The 10,949-nt window shown below is 38.0% G+C and overlaps 1 long non-coding RNA gene across 1 annotated transcript in view; it reads left to right on the plus strand.

Annotated features, from left to right (window-relative positions):
- LOC127210450 (uncharacterized) overlaps positions 1–10,949 on the plus strand; it is a 138,069-nt gene that overhangs the window by 82,885 nt on the left and 44,235 nt on the right. The window lies entirely within an intron of this gene.

A 10,949-nucleotide genomic window follows, 5' to 3' on the forward strand; every position in this document is an offset into this window, starting at 1 on the left:
AAGGTAGCCAGGGATCAATACGATTTTCTATAAATTCTGAAGCACTTGTATCATCTTAACATTTTCTTTTTATTAAGTTTACTTTGTTATATTATTTTTAAACTTTCTTAAAGACAATAAGGAACTCATACAAATTTTTTTCACAATACGTATATTGAAATAATAGTATAATAGTGGTTTACTTCTCAAATAATTATCAGAATAAATAAAATTATCTATAGGATTTACTTTATCAAACCACAGAGCTGCACACTGTAACCTATATCACTTCTATCTTCCTGTTACGGTCTGAAACTTAGCAGGTACCTTAGAGTCTGTGATATAAGTTATCATCAGATCTGTTCTATTTTTCCTATGCTGAGCACTTCAGCAATGCCAAGTACTAAAGCTGATAATGGACATTATTCACATTTCCTGCTTTAGTATTCAGAGTCTCAGCATTTTTTCTCTTTAGGAATATACATATCTTTTCGTCAATACGTCATCAAAACTGACAGATAACTTTTATGTGGTTTGCACAATAGTTAAAATATACTAAAATGTAAACTTAATAATAATAAATATATTTAAATGATCATTTGGGGATCTTTGCATTTTTTCTAGTAAATTAAAGCTTTCAATGGTGGATAAAATTGCATTTGTTCACAAATATGAAGCATATTGTTAAGTACATATGGTAATGCCACTCAGATATAAGACCTTACAGTGGTCAGCTATGACTTAAATTCTGCCACTAAAGTCAAAATTAAACATATTCACAATATTCTTCAGAAGGTGTTTTTGCCATTCAGGTCACTCTTGCCTTTGCTCATTGCACTGAAGCCTGCCACATTAAAAAGTACATGCTGAATTGCTTGCAAGGTTGCTAACAGCCTCACTTAGAAATGAAAATAAATGTATTTTAATCTTTTTTATCATTCCATAAAACCAGATTGTGCTATAAATTAAAATTATTTAAGAAAATAAAACAATTGATACTGTTTTAAGATACTATAGGGCAAAACAGTTTGAAGGTCTCTGGATAAAATAAAGTTGAAAACTGTACAAACATAAATACAACTTTACCTTCTCTGACCAGTGTATAATCCCTGATACAATCAACTAAAGTCAAGAAGGATACAAGCAGAAGTTCAAGACATATATATAGTGATGTGGTGACTCATCTTTCTTGAAAACTAAACAATATAGAGAGACAGAGAAAAAAGTGTACCAATCAACTGATTACATCCAACTTGGCTTCCCTTTGGTCAAGCAATTTTCCTAATAAGTGTATGGACTCAGGCTATACTCAGGAGATAATTTATTCTCAATTCATTTGGGATTAGTTAAACTCAGGACTAAACTGTCCTAAAATCGGCTCCTCTTTGAAAATCTTATAGATACTATAATTAGTAAATTTTGCCAACACAGATCTGAATAGGCAACTTAAAAAGCATTACTTTAATTAACCTTTAAAAGTTAGGATTGTATCTTGTTCATATTTTCTACTTTTTAATTTCAAAAGCAATATGTGCTTCACAACATAAGATCCTGAGCTATGACAGTATGTTCTTACCCTGTCCTACAAGTCGTGCCTTTATTTACAATCTTTTGATTATTCAAAATAAAATATACCACATTATACCAAATTGTTCATATATATTACACAAGCACAATTACACACTCAGATATTTTATATACTTTATTATAGTTTATAAATATATATATTGTGAAATTTTACTACAAGAAATGAAATGTTCTATAGCATTCTTTTTGTGTTTTTTTTTTTTTTTCAGTTAACACTGAGTAGTGGGTATTAATCCTTGTCTAGTTACCTAGAAAACTATTGAGGACTTGCCTACCCTGGCTTGGTAGAGTTTGGCCATCAACTCTACCTGCATCTAAGCTTGCCCAATATTCGGCAGAATTCTGTCTGTGACAGAAACAAGGACATTTCCCCCAGTGGCTTGTTTGCCACATTTGAAGCCATCTCTATAAGGAGGCTCTTTGATACTCATCATCTTCTTTGAGGTAGGCTGGGTGTTGTCAGGAGTTAACCTGTCTTAATGTCAAAGAATACTTAAAACAATAAAACATCTTTAAATGCCATATTCTGTATGTCTTTGAGGTTTTGGGAGAACATATCTAACTATTTTACCTTGTATATCCATAGCATTATATCTGTCTGTTAAACTCTTGTGACAAAAATAGACTAGTAATTGATATGACCATGATTTGATCAACTAACAATTAACTTGTATTACTCAGTTATCCTAAACAGCCTGCAATATCACTTTCAAAGTATCGGAAGTAAACCTTGTATTATAATTGAGTCGTATGTTTATAATATGGCACATTTGAGTAGAAATATATATATAAAACATGTGTCAAGAATAATCTTAAATGTGAATTCTATACCAATGTATCAAAATTACACTTAATTTGCCTTAAAACACACAATTCTATACCAATGAAGTAAAAATAACCTTCTGAGTACCTAAGCCTTGCATTATATCCCAGTATCAAAAGCCTGTGGTGGCAATGATGCAAGACTTAAAGACTTGAGCAACGCCGTCACCACAGCGTGACTACCTGGGTCCCATGTACGATTTCTCTTGGGCTCACGCCACTCATTGCCCACATTATCCCTTGACAGCCATCCTATGCTGTCCTTACTGTTTATGGAGTATTACCAGCCACTGCCTGGTTAGTAATGATCACTCTTAAACAGGGCTACAAGAAAAAGAAATGGGACAGAAATACATCCAAAATGTACAGTTTAAGGAGAAAGGAAACACCAGGAAACTTCATGTTGTAGCCCCTTGGCACTGGACGTGTATCCACAGGATGTGGCACTTGCCCTGCTAGGTTTTGGCATAGTTTTGGTCCAGTATCTCCTCACTATGCTCCCTTCCTTCCTTTGGAATGGCAATGCACAGCCTGGGCTATTGTAGGTCAAAAGGACATAGCTTACGTTTTATTTTATATGGAGTTACAGTTGAGAGATTCCCTTGAGTTTCAGAAGAGACTTCTGACTTGGGACATTTAAATAGTGTTGAGACTTTGAGAGATGATAGCAACTTTTGAAGTTGTACTAAATGCATTAGACATTATGATACGGTCACAAGGTTATGACTATCCAGGAACAGAATGTAGAGGTACTATAGACAGTCTACTATTGGGCATTTGGATATTCGGTTCTTGTTGGTTCACTGTTTAGTAATGTAGGGAGTGTGGCCTTGCTGGAGGAAGTGTGCCACTGGAGGCTTAAAAGTTGCATGACCTTTTCTTCCTTTATTTGGGCTTATGGTTCCAGAGGGATAAGAGTTCATCGCCAGCGTAGTGGAGAAGAATGGCAGGTGACGCAGTAAGCTGAAAACAGATATTTTATTTTTTTATTTTGTAAAAATTTTATTAATTTATTCAGATTACAACTCAATTGGGAAAACAGATATCTTCAACCAGAAAGAAGATGCAGAAAATGAACTTAGTTTGGCTAAAGGTTTGTCTATCTTTTTGATTTTCTAATAGAGTAGCTCTTGGGTTTGTTGATTCTTTGTATTCTTCTCTTTGTTTCTAATTTATTGATTTTTAGCTCCAAGTTTAATCATTTCCTGTCATCTACTCCTCTTAGGTGTGTTTGCTTTTTCTTATTCTAGAGCTTTCAGGTGAGCTATGTTGCTAATGTAGGGTCTCTCCAATTTCTTTATGAAGGCACTTAGTGCTATGAACTTTCCTCTCAGCCTTGCTTAGATTGTGTCCCTTAAGTTTGGGTATGTTGTACCTTTATTTTCATTGAATTTTAGGAAGTCTTTAATTTTTCTTTCTTTCTTTCTTTCTTTCTTTCTTTCTTTCTTTCTTTCTTTCTTTCTTCCTTTCCTGACCCAGTGTTCATTGAGTAGAGAATTTTTATGTTTCCATGAGTTTGTAGGCTTTCTGTTATTGTTGAAGTCCAGCTTTAATCCTCGGTGATCTGGTAAGATACAAGGTGTTTTTTAACTTTTATTGTATCATTTGATACTTGCTTTATGACTGACTATATTGCCATTTTGGAGAAGGTTCTGTGAGGTACTGAGAAAGGAGTATATTCTTTTGTGTTTGGGTGTTCTGTAGACATCTTTTAGGTCAATTTGATTCACAACATCTGCTAGTTCATTATTTCTGTTTAGTTTTTGTCTCAATGACTTGTCTATAGGCTTTGACCTTTTCCAAACCTATTTTATTTGAAGTTCTTTATATTTCCCTTCCAATCCACCTTCCATAGACAAGAGAGAAAAGAGGTTAATGGGAACAGGAGAAGTAGACCTTTTTGGACTCAATAATTCCCCTGGAATAGTCTGCAGGATTTCAGCAGACCAGCTATTCAACCAAAGTTGCTGCCTCCAAAGGAACAGCAGCCAGAACCCGGAGCCCCAAAGCATTCTCTGTAGCAATTCTCTCTAGGAGTGTCTCAAAGTGGAGTGATTAACAGCCAAACAATACCAAGACCCCCCAAAAAGCCCCAGCCTTTTGTTATGGGCATATATATATCTCCTCTCAGAGTCTGTACTAAGATGTATTTCAGCTGGCAAAAACCAAGCCACAACGTGAGGTGGTTTGTTTTTTAGTGGATAAACATCACCTGTTCTCTCAAAAGTCTGTTCCCCATCCCACACTTGAGATCAAAACAAAAACATGTTTACATCTATTACATATCCCACACTTGGATACGTGGGGTGTTGAAGTCTTCCATTATTAATGTGTGGGGTTTTGATGTGTGATTTATGCTTTAGTAATGCCTTATTTTCAAATGTGGGTGCCCTTGTATTTGGGGGCATAGATGTTCAGAATTGAGATGTCCTCTTGGTGGATTTATCCTTTGATGAGTATAATGTGTCCTTCCTCATCTCGTTTGATTAATTTTGGTTGAAAGTCTATTTTATTAGATAGTAGAATGGCTACTCCAGCTTGCTTTTTGGTCCATTTGCTTGGAAATTCTTTCCAGTCCTTTATTCTGAATTAATTTCTATCTTTGTTGCTGAGGAGTGTTTCTTGTATGCAGCAGAATGATGTGTTGGGGTCCGTGCAAGAGGAACAGCAAAACAGCTCTAGAACTCATAGAATGTGGCCCACTGGTTAGCAAACCCATGATGGGTGTGTCTAGGCGAGGCATAGCCCTGAGAACTGCATGTCATGAGGGCTTCATGCTGTTATGGAGCATAGTTCTGCTTGTTACCTTTGTGGTCCTTATTATCCCCTTAAAATGTGAATTGTGTGAGTATTGCAAAAGGGGCTCCCAGCTCCTCACTGGGTAGGATCTTTGGCACACACAATAATAATGCTTGATCTCTTTCAGGCATTGCTGCTGGAGCAGATTAGTGATTCAACCACCATCTCTGAAAACAACCTACTGAAAACCTCTGAAAACAACCAACAGCTTGTTGAGACCTACCAGCTGGAGTCTGTATTACTTCATCATCTAGTGTACGTGTGTGTGTGTGTGTGTGTGTGTGTGTGTGTGTGTGTGTGTGTATGGTTCTTTTCTCTCCTTTTCCTTTCTCTTTTAGATGCTTGCCACTATCAGTGGAAGCCCCGCTAGGAGCCATCAGCTCTAGGCCCCGCTTGCCACCATCAGATCTAGGCCCTGCTTGCTACCATCAGTGAAAACCCCTGCTAGGAGCCATCAGCCCTAGCCCCAGCTTGCCACTATCAGTGGAAGCTGTTGCCAGTAACTATCAGTTCCAGCTTGGAAGGTTGCCCTCAGAGAAAGTCTACAGGGTCACCAGCCAGCAAGCCACAAGATTCATGCCCCACCTCAATTTTTCCCAGTGAGTGTCAAAGTAGGATCTCAATAATGATGGATCCTGTTTTCACATCCATTCTGTTAGTCTGTGTCTTCTTATTGGGGCAATTGAGTCCACTGATGTTGTGAGATATTAAAGACCAACGATTGTTAGTTCCCATTATTTTGATGTTGGTGGTGGCTCTCTCTGTCTCTGTCTCTGTCTCTCTTTCTCTCTGTCTCCATCTGTCTATCTCTGTTTCTCTTCTCTTGGTTTTGCTGAAGTGGAATTATTTATTTCCTGTGTTTTCTTGGGTGTAGTTAACCTCCTTGGGTTGGAATTTTTCTTCTAGTGTCTTCTTCAGGGCTTATTTGTGCATAGATATTGTTTAAATTTGTGTTTTGTCATGGAATATCTTGTTTTCTCCATCTATGGTGGTTTAAGGTTTTGCTGGGTATAGTAGTCTGGGCTGACATCTTTGGTTTCATCATGTCTGCAAAACATCTGTCCAGGATCTTCTCGCTTTCAGAGTCTCTGTTGAGAAGTCAGGTGCAATTCTGATAGGTCTACTTTTCTATGTTACTTGATCTTTTTCACTTGTAGCTTTTAATATTCTCTCTTTGTTCTGTACAGTTAGTGTTTTGATTATTATGAAGTGGTTGGATTTTCTTTTATGGTCCAATCTATTTGGTGTTCTGTCAGCTTCTTGTATGATTAAAGACATCTAGTCCTTTAAAAAAATATTTTATTAATTTATTCATATTATGACATCTAATTCTTTAAGTTGGGAACATTTTCTTGTATGATTTTGTTGAAAATATTTTCTGGTCCTTGGAGCCAGAAATCTATTCTTTCTTCTATTCCTATTATTCTTAGGTTTTGTATTTTCATTATGTCCCTGATTTCTTGCATGTTTTGTGTCAAGAAATTTTTTTTGAAACCAGAGCGTTTATTTTATGACTGATTGAAATCCTCAAGATGAACTGGATGCTGCAACAGCTGCCCTCTTGGGTTTAGGTGTTGTTCCTTCACGGAATCCATGCCTGAATCCTTGGTAGACAATTTTTAGGTGTCTCACCCTCCCGGTCCTGGTTGTGTTTTGCCTCTTAGCCTTGGCACTCCAGTTATCCTTTCTCTTGCACTTGGCTGGGTAGCCACATTTGCCACAGGTCAACTTCTGAAAGTGGTAAGCCTTAGAGTCGCAGCAGTGGCACAACGTGTGAATTTTTAGATTTAACATTTTCTTTTCCCTATGTATTGATTTCCCTAACTGTATCTTCTACATCTGAGGCTCTGTCCTCCATCTCTTGTATTCTGTTGGTGATACTTACATCTGTAGTTCCTGTTCTCTTCCCTAAGTTTTCCATCTCCAGGATTTTCTCACTTTGTGTTTTCTTTATTGTTTCCATTTCCATTTTCAGGTATTGAATGGTTTTATTAATTTCCTTCACCTATTTCATTGTCTTTTTTTTATTTCTTTAAGGGATTTATTCATTTCCTTGTTAAAGGCTTTTATCATCTTCATAAGAATAGATTTAAGGTCATTTTCTTGCATTTCAGCTGTGTTAGGATAACCAGAGCTTGATGTAGGAGGATAGGTGGGTTTTTATGGTGCCATGTTGCCATGGATCTTGTTGGTTGTCTTCTTAGACTGGTATTTAGCCATCTGGTTGTCCATGGTGTTGTTTAGTTGTTTCTGGCACCTGGAAGCCCTCCTCAGGGAGGCTGGTAGATCTGTGGGCCTGTGGCTGGAATTTAGGATAGCCTGCAGCTGTCCTCTGCTGGCTGTGCCTCAGTTGGACTCCTAAGAAGGGGATTGTGATGGTGGGTTCTAACCTGCATGATACTGGGGTCTAGTTCAGCAGATCTCCTAAAAAAGGTGGGTAGAACCCTGGACTGGATGCTGGAAGGGTGTTCCTGGGGTCTGGCAAACCCTCCTTGATAAGGTGTGTAGAGCCATGGGCCAGAGGCTGGATGATCCTGAGGCCCAGGAGCTCTCCTTGGGAAGGTGGGTAGAGCCTTTAGTCTTGTTACTTTTTAAAAGATCTTATTTCCTAAGTGTCCTGCATTCCTTCTGGCTTTTACAATATTTCTACATTCTCTTCCACAGGCTTCCCAGAGCACTGGATGAAGGGATTTGTGGAGACGTCTCATTTAGGATTGAGTGGTCCATGGTCTTTTGCTCTTTGTATATTGTCCAGCTGTGGATCTCTGTATGTGTTCTCATCTACCTCTGGAGGAACCTTCTCAGATGCTGGATGAATAAGACACTGATCTGTGGTTATAGCAGAATGTTATGAGGAGTCACTTTGTTACCATGTTCCTTTAACAGAACAGTCATATTTGGCTTTCTCCTAGATCCCTGGCCTAGCTAGTCTCATGTTCTTGGCTACTCAATCAGCACTGGATATAGAGTCCATCTCATGGAGTGTGCCTTAAATTATTTCAGATACTGTTTGGTTACTTCCATAAGCTTTGTGCCACAACTGTGTTAGATAAGCAGTTCTCAACTTGTGGGTTAGGGCCCTTTTGGAAAACCTCTACCTGTAAAAATTTTTACATCACAATTTATAACAGTAGCAATTTTACAGTTATGAAATAGTGACAAAAATATTTTACTGCTGTTTAACTGCATTAAAGGGCTGCAGCATTAGGAAGTTTGTGAACCACTGCACTAGAGTATCTTACAGGTAGGACACCATTGTAGATCTAAGGATTTGGACCAGTTGGTGTTTACTTTTTCCTTTGGTATAGCACAGATAGCATCTTAGGAGATGCTAGTCAGTTCTGGTGAAGGCTTTGTGTAGGTAATAGACCACCTTCTTCACATTCAATGAGTTTTGGAGGTGTCTTCAATAGGCCTTACCATCAGTTTGTGGGTAGCAGCCAATAATAATACTCCTGTGCAGCCATACTAATACTTCAGGATTGTGTTTTTAAGGGATATGTGTGGGTGAATGTGTGTCTCTACATCTATATGATTTGTGCCTTTTCTTTGGTCTCTTAGTTACTTTTCTACTGTTGTGATAAAATACCATGATCAAGGTAACATAAAGATGGAAAGGTTTATTTAGGCTTATGGTCCTAGAGGGATAAGACCATCAATGTAACATTGAAAAAATATTGCAATTGAGGCAACAAGCTGAAAACACACGTTTGAAGCCACAAACAAGTCTCAGAAAATGAATAAAGGTCAGCTTGTACATTTTGAAGCCTTGAACCCTGCCTCCAGCGACACACTTCTTCTAGCAAGGCCACACTTCCTATATTACTTGAACAGTGTGCCAACTGAGAACCAAATATTCAAATGCCTAATAATATTGAGGCAACTCATGCACAGTCTCCTTCCTGACCCTCATAGACTTTTGGCCTTATTGCAATGCAAAACGTATTTAGTACAGCTTCAAATGTCTCTACAGTCTTTCATAGTCTCAACACTATTTAAATGTTCCAAGTCCAATGTCTGTTCTGAAACTCGAGAACCCTGTAACTATAACAGCATGTAAAATAAAAGCAAGTTGTGTTCTTTTAACCTATGATGGCACAGAATAGACATTACTACTCCAAAATGGATTTATGAGGGCATGGTGTGGAGTTACTGGACAAAATCAAGATTGGAACCCAGCAGGGCAAGTGCCGAATCCTGTAGCTCCATGTCCAATGTCAGAGGGCTGTAATAGCTTTACCCTTTCAGCTTTGTTGACTGCAATATATATTTTCCTGTTAGGATGGTCCCACTCCTTGTGTGCAGCCTTCTTTGGCAGATATCTTATGCTTCTGGCCTCTCCATCATCTTAGTGACTCCTATGCAATGCAGGTTTTACGCCCACACTTTTACACGGTGGTCTCTCAGGTCCTTTTTTCAGGCACTTCCTTGCTGTATGTTGCCCCACTGGGTCTGTTTGACAGCTAGCCTGGTAAGGAGCCTGGGCTTCTTAAATCACATCTACAACATTTTTGTTTGTCTTTCTTTCTAGGATCAGTACATTCTCAGGCATTTTCCTTATACAAGTTGGAAACTTGGATGGATGAGGTCTTTAGGTCTTTATTCCAACTCTGATTAAGCCCGTCTTTACTCTTCGTTATCCCTCTCATCACAAGCCTTGGCTGCAATATCGAGTTTCCTGGTTCTCTTTTTCTCTTTAAACTGTGTACACTTTTTATTTATTTCTGCCTTATTTGATCTTTTTCGTTGTAGCCCTGTTTGAGAGCGATCATTAATAAGCAGGTAATGGGTGGTAGTGTTTGGAGTCCTTAAACATAGAGAGGGCAGGAACATACAACATCTGCCAAGGAATGACATGAGCAATGTGTCAGCCCAAGAGATATGGGATCCGGATGGTGATGCTGTTGCCAAGGTCATTAGATCTTACCTCATGCCACCATATGCTCTTGACACTGGGATGTTAGGCATAAGATTGCACACCTATGATCCCAGCACTCAGGGAGGCAGATGATCTCTGTGAGTTTGAGGCCATCCTGGTCTACAAAGTGAAGCCAGGACAGCCAGGGCTACACAGAGCTTGAAAAAAAAAAAAGAAATAATGTTTTGTTATTTTGGGTTTTAGCTTTTGGTTCCCATCTCCATTCTTCCATTTTATTTATTTTTTATGTATATAATGTGTATGTGCTTAGATAGATGTGAAATCCTCCATGTTCCAATGAGTACATTAACTTTTTGATACTGCATGTCAGATATAGGTAATAACTCACAGCTAAAGTTTTTTTTTTTTTTAAAATTCAAGACTTTAGTGAAAGGAACAAATTTCTTATGACTCATCCTCCAAAATTCACTGATTAAATAGTTATCAGCGTATCACTATGTCTACTAAAATTTTTGAGTGTGTAGATAAAACCTCATAAAAATACACCTCTAGGTTCAGATAGTGACACTGACAAATGCTACTAAAATTTAAAAAGCAAACTAAGCAAGACACCAAAACCTCTTCCATAAAATGGAATAGTGAGAATCTTAAAACCAGAAAAATGATCAGCCTATGGCTCCTCAGGAACAGCGAGGCCTCCCCAGCTATGATCTGGTGCATGTCTTGAGTAGTCAGCCACAGCTGTTGAGGTATCACGAGTGAATTTTCACAAAGCTAATGCAGAATAGTAATTTTAAAAAGATATTTCAATGAGTTAAAGTTACTCACGCTGCTATGTGCTAGCAGAGATTTGCTAGGGAATGAAATATCGATCTAACCATAA

This window comes from Acomys russatus, chromosome 28 (assembly GCF_903995435.1).
Source record: "Acomys russatus chromosome 28, mAcoRus1.1, whole genome shotgun sequence".
Taxonomy (NCBI): Eukaryota; Metazoa; Chordata; class Mammalia; order Rodentia; family Muridae; genus Acomys; species Acomys russatus.